The sequence below is a fragment of the Loxodonta africana genome, chromosome 4 (genome assembly GCF_030014295.1).
Source record: "Loxodonta africana isolate mLoxAfr1 chromosome 4, mLoxAfr1.hap2, whole genome shotgun sequence".
NCBI classification, from domain to species: Eukaryota; Metazoa; Chordata; class Mammalia; order Proboscidea; family Elephantidae; genus Loxodonta; species Loxodonta africana.
This window is the reverse complement of record NC_087345.1, coordinates 130,018,530-130,024,871: the sequence shown is the minus strand read 5'-3', so window position 1 is coordinate 130,024,871 and position 6,342 is coordinate 130,018,530.

Genomic DNA, 6,342 nt, shown 5'->3' with positions numbered 1-6,342 from the left:
ATACCTGGGCCTACACCAATCACTCCTTCTCATCTAAGACTGTAGGTGAGAGCCTGTACCACACACTCAGTGACTGACACCTGAGGTGAATCCATACAAGAAAAGTAAATGGGCTCTTGGGCTCATATACATAGTAACAGCTCTAATCATCTGCTGATAGGACAGTACAGCTTCAAGGGCACCAATAATCAAACTAGCTCACTTGAGCACATTTTTGGACATATCAAAACAAAACAAAATAAAAATAGAAGCTAGGTCACAATAAGCAAACATAAAATAAATAAATGCAATGACAGCTCAGAGACAACAGTCAACAACAAATCACATAAAGAGGCAGACTATGATGGCTTCAGCAAGCTCCCAAAACAAAGAATCAAGAAATCTTCCAGATGAAGAGAATTTCCTGGAACTACCAAAGGTAGAATATAAAAAATTACTATAGAGAACTCTTCAAAAGATCAAGAAGGAGACCAGCAAAATGCAGAAGAGGCTGCAAGAGTCTATAGAGAGACAGCAAACAGAAATTCAGAAGATTAACAATAAAATTTCAGAATTAGCCAAGTCAATAGAAAGTCATAGGTGCAGAATTGAGGCAATGGAAGTCAGAATTAGTGAGACTGAAGACAAAGCACTTGACACCAACATATTTGAGGAAAAAATCAGATAAAAGAATTTAAAAAAAGAAGAAATCCTAAGAATTATGTGGGACTCTATTAAGAGAAATAACTTACAAGTGATTGGAATACCAGAACATGGGGTGATAACGAAAAATACAGAAAGAACTGTTGATGATTTCTTGGTAGAAAGCTTCCTTGATATTGTGAAAGATGAGACGATATCTACCCAAGATGCCCATCAAACCCCAGACAAGGTAGTTTCCATAAGAAAGTCACCAAGAATATATTATAATCAAACTTGTCAAAACAAAAGATAAAGGAAATTTTAAGAGTGGCTAGGGATTTTTTTTTTTTTTTAGGCAAAAAGCCACCTACAAAGGAGAGTCAGTAAGACTAAGCTCAGACAACTCAGCAGAAGCCGTGCAGGCAAGAAGGCAATGGGGTGATATATATAAAGCCTTGCAGGAGAAAAATTGCCAACCAAGAATTATATATCTGGCAAAACTGTCTCTCAAATATGAAGGCAAAATTAGGACATTTCCAGCTAAACAGAAGTTTAGGGAATTTGCGAAAACCAAACCAAAATCACAAGAAATGCTAAAGGGAGTCCTCCAGTTGGAAAATCAATAACATCAAATAACAACTCAAGACTAGAACACGAGACAGAGCAACCAGATGTCAACCCAGATATGGAAATCACAAAAATAAATCACAGCTAAAACGTTCAAAACAGGGAAAACAGAGACATCATTATGCAAAGATGACAATATTAAATCAAAAAAGAGAGACTAAAACATGTAGACAAAGATTCTTCATATGGAGAGGAAGTCAAGGCAATATAAAGAAATAAAATTTAGGTTAAACTTAGAAAAATAGGGGTAAATATTAAGGTAACTGCAAAGGAAACTAAAAATCCTACTCAACAAAATTAAAAATAAACAAGAATAACATAAAGACTCAGGAAATGCAAAAGCAATGACAATGAAAAAGAGGACAAGACAATACTCAGCACAGAAAATTAACTGGAAAAAAGAAACTGTCAACAACACACAAGAAAAAAAATCAAAATGACCACTAAACGCATACCTATCCATAATTACACTGAATGTAAATGGACTAAACACACCAATAAAGAGACAGACAGTGGCAGAATGGACTAAAAAAAAAAAAAAAAATGATCCATCTATATACTGCCTACAAGAGACACACCTTAGACATAAAGACACAAACTGAGGCTTACAGAATGAAAAAAAAATATATCAAGCAAACAATCAAAAAAGAGCAGGAGTGGCAATATTAATCTCTGACAAAATAGACTTTAAAGCAAAATCCACCACAAAGGATAAGGAAGGATACTATGTAATGATTAAAGGGTCAATACACTAGGAGGACATAACAATAATAAATATTTATGCACCCAATGACAGGGCTCCCAAATATATAAAACAAACTCTAACAGCATTGAAAAGAGAGATAGAGAGCTCCACGATAATAGTAGGAGATTTCAACACACCACTTTCGGTGAAAGACAGAACATACAGACAGGATCTCAATAAAGATGCAGATCTAAATGCCGCAATCAGCCAACTTGACCTATACAGAACACTGCACCCAAGAGCAGCCAAGTAAATTTTTTTTTTTCCAATGAACATGGAACATTCTCCAGAATAGACCACATACTAGGTCATAAAGCAAGACTTAACAGAATCCAAAACATAGAAAAATTACAAAGCATCTTTGCTGACTAAAAAGCCATAAAAGTAGAAATCAATAACAGAAAAACAAGGAAAAAAATCAAACACATGAGAAACTGAACAACACCTTGCTCAAAATCTACTGGATTATGGAAGAAATTAAGGACAGAATAAAGAAATTCATAGATTCAAAAAAGAATGAAAGCACTTTGTACTAGAACCTTTGGGACACAGCAAATGCAGTGCTCAGAGGTCAGTTTATAGTAATAGATGTACACATCCAAAAAGAAGAAAGGGCCAAAAACAATTATCCCTATGACTCAAACAATTTGAAAGAAAGCAGCAAAAGAAGCCCTCAGTCACCAGAAGACAACAAATAATAAAAATTAGAGCAGAATTAAATGAAACAGAGAACAGAAAAACAATTGAAAGTTAACAAGACCAAAAGCTGGTTCTTTGAAAAGATCAACAAAATCGAAAAAACGTGGGCCAAACTGACAAAAGAAAAACAGGAGAGGAAGCAAATAACCTGAATAAGAAATAAGATGGGCAATATCACAACAGGCCCAACTGAAATTAAAAGAATCATAATAGAATACTACAAAAAATTGTACTCTAGCAAATTTGAAAACCTAGAGAAAATGGACAAATTTCTAGAAACTCATTACCTAGCTAAACTAACACAAACAGAGGTAGAACAACTAAATAATCCTATATAACACAGGAAGAGATTGAAAAGGTAATTAAAAAAAAAAAAAACTCCCCACAAATAAAGCCCTGGCCCTGAAGGCTTCACTGGAAAATTCTATCAATCTTTCAGAGATAAGTTAACACCACTACTACTAAAGGTGTTTCATAGCATAGTAGCATAGAAAAGGATGGAATACTCTCAAACTCATTCTATGAAGCCAGCATAACCCTGATACCAAAACCAGGTAAAAAAAAAAAAAAGAAAAAAAGATACTACAAAAAAGGGAAATTAAAGACCAATATCCCTTATGAACTTAGACGCAAAAATCCTCAACAAAATTCTAGCCAATAGAATTCAACAACACATCAAAAAAATAATTCACCGTGACCAAGTGGGATTCATACCAGGCATGCAGGGATGCTTTAACATTAGAAAAACACTCAGTGAAATCTATCATGTAAATAAAACAAAAGACAAGAACCACATGATGTTATCAATTGATGCAGAAAAGGCATATGACAACGTGCAACACCCATTCATGATAAAAAAAAAAAAAAAACTTTCAGCAAAAAAGGAATAGAAGGGAAATTCTTCAACATAATAAAGGACATTTATAGAAAGCCAACAGCCAACATCATCCTAAATGGAGAGAGTCTAAGTGCATTCCACTTGAGAATGGGAACCAGACAAGGATGCCCTTTATCACCACTTATTCAACACTGTGCCGGAGGTCCTGGCCGGAGCTCTTAAAAAAAACAGAAAAATAAATAAAGGGAATCCAAATTGGTAAGGAAGAAGTAAAAGTATCTCTAGGAGCAGGTGATAGGATCTTATACACAGAAAACCCTAAAGAATCCACAAGAAAACTACTGGAACAAATAGAAGAGTTCAGCAAAGTATCAGTATATAAGATAAATACACAAAAATCATGTTTTATTCCTCTACGCCACCCAAAAGAACATCGAAGAGGAAATCACCAAATGAATACTATTTAAAATAACTCCTAAAAAGATGAAATACTTAGGAATAAATCTAACCAGAGATGTAAAAAACCTATAGAAAGAAAACTACAAGACACTAGTGCAAGAAGTAAAAAGAGACCTGCATAAATAGAAAAACACACCTTGCTCATGGATAGGAAGACTCAACATTGTGAAAATGTCTATTCTACCAAAAGTGATCTATAGATACAATGCAATCCTGATTCAAATTCCAATGGCATTTTTTAATGAGATACAGCAACAAATCACCAACTTCACATGGAAAGGGAAGAGGCCCCTGATAAGGAAAGCATTACTGAAAAAGAAGAACAAAGTGGGAGGCCTCACACTACCTGATTTTAGAACCTATTATACCGACACAGCAGTCAAAACAGCCTGGTACTGGTACAACAACAGACAAACCAATGGAACAGGATTGAGAATCCAGACATAAATTCATCCACCTACAAGCAGCTGATATTTAACAAAGGCCCAAAATTTGTTAATTGGGGAAAAGACAGTCTCTTTCACAAATGGTGCTGGCATAACTGGATATCCATCTGCAAAAAAATGAAACGAACGCCCATACCTCACACTATGCCAAAAACTAACTCAAAATGGTTTAAAGACCTAAATATAAAATCTAAAATTATAAAGATCATGGAAGAAAAAATAGGGACAATGCTAGGAGCCCTAATGCTTGGCACAAACAGACTACAAAACATTACTAACAATGCACAAACACTAGAAGAGAAACTCAATAACTGGGAGCTCCTAAAAATCAAACACTTATGATCATCCAAAGGCTTCACCAAAAGAGTAAAAAGACAATCTACAGACAGGGAAAAAATTTTTGGCTATGACAAATCCAATCAGCATCTAATCTCTAAAATCTACAAGACACTGAAAAATCTCAACAACAAGAATACAATTCAATTAAAAAATGGGCAAATGATATGAACAAGCACTTCAACAAAGACATTCAGGTGGCTAACAGATACATGAGGAAATGCTCATGATAATTAGCTATTAGAGAAATGCAAATCAAAACTATAGTGAGATAACATCTCACCCCTACAAGGCTGGCATTAATCCAAAGAACACAAAATAATAATGTCAGAGAGGTTGTGGAGAGATTAGAACACTGATACATGCTGGTGGGAATGTGAAATGGTACAACCACTTTGGAAATCAATTTGGCACTTCCTTAGAAAGCTAGAAATAGAACTACCATCCAACCAAACCAAACCCACTGCCGTTGAGTCATAGTGACCCTATAGGACAGAGTAGAACTGCCCCATAGAGTTTCCAAGGAGTGCCTGCTGAATTTGAACTGCTGACCTCTATGATTAGCAGCTGTAGCACTTAACCACTATGCCACCAGGGTTTCCAGAATTACCATAGAAGCCAGCAATCCCACTCCTTGGGATATATCCTGGAGAAATAAGAGCCCTCCCATGAATAGATATATGCACATTGATGTTCACTGCAGCACTGTTAACAATAGCAAAAAGATGGAAACAACCAAAGTGTCCATCAACAGATAAATGGATAAACAAATTACAGTCTATTCACACAATGCAATACTACCCAACAATAAAGAACAACCATGATTCTGTGAAACATCTCATAACATGAGTGAATCTGGAAGGCGTTATGCTGAGTGAAATTAGTCAGTTACAAAAGGACAAATATTGTATGAGACCACTATTATAAGAGTTCAAGAAAAGGTTTAAAGACAGAAGAAAACATTCTTTGATAGTAACGAGGGTGGGGAGGGAGGGAGAGGGTATTCACCAATTAGATAGTAGACAAGAATTATTTTAGGTGAAGGAAAGGACTACACCCAATACAAGGGAAGTCAGCACAACTGGACTAAAGCAAAAGCTAAGAAGTTTCCTGAATACAACCAAACACTTCAACGGACAGAGTAGCAGGGGTGGGGATCTGGAGACCACAGTTTCAGGGGACATCTAGGTCAACTGGTGTTAACAAAGTGTATTAAAACATTCTGCATCCCACTTTGGTGAGTGGCATCTGGAATCTTAAAAGCTAGCAATTGATTTCAACCCACCTAGAGCAAAGGAGAATGAAGAACACCAAAGAGACAAGGAAAATATGAGCCTAAGAGACAGAAAGGGCCACATAAACTAAAGACTCCATCAGCCTGAGAGCAGAAGAACTAGACGGTGTCTGGCTACACCAATGACCGCCCTGACAGGGAACAGAACAAAGAACCCCTGAGGGAGCAAGAGAGCAGTGGGATGCAGACTTCAAAGTCTCGTAAAAAGACCAGACTTAATGGTCTAAGACTGAAGGGACCTCAGAGGTCATGGCCCCTGGACTCTCTATTAGCTCCA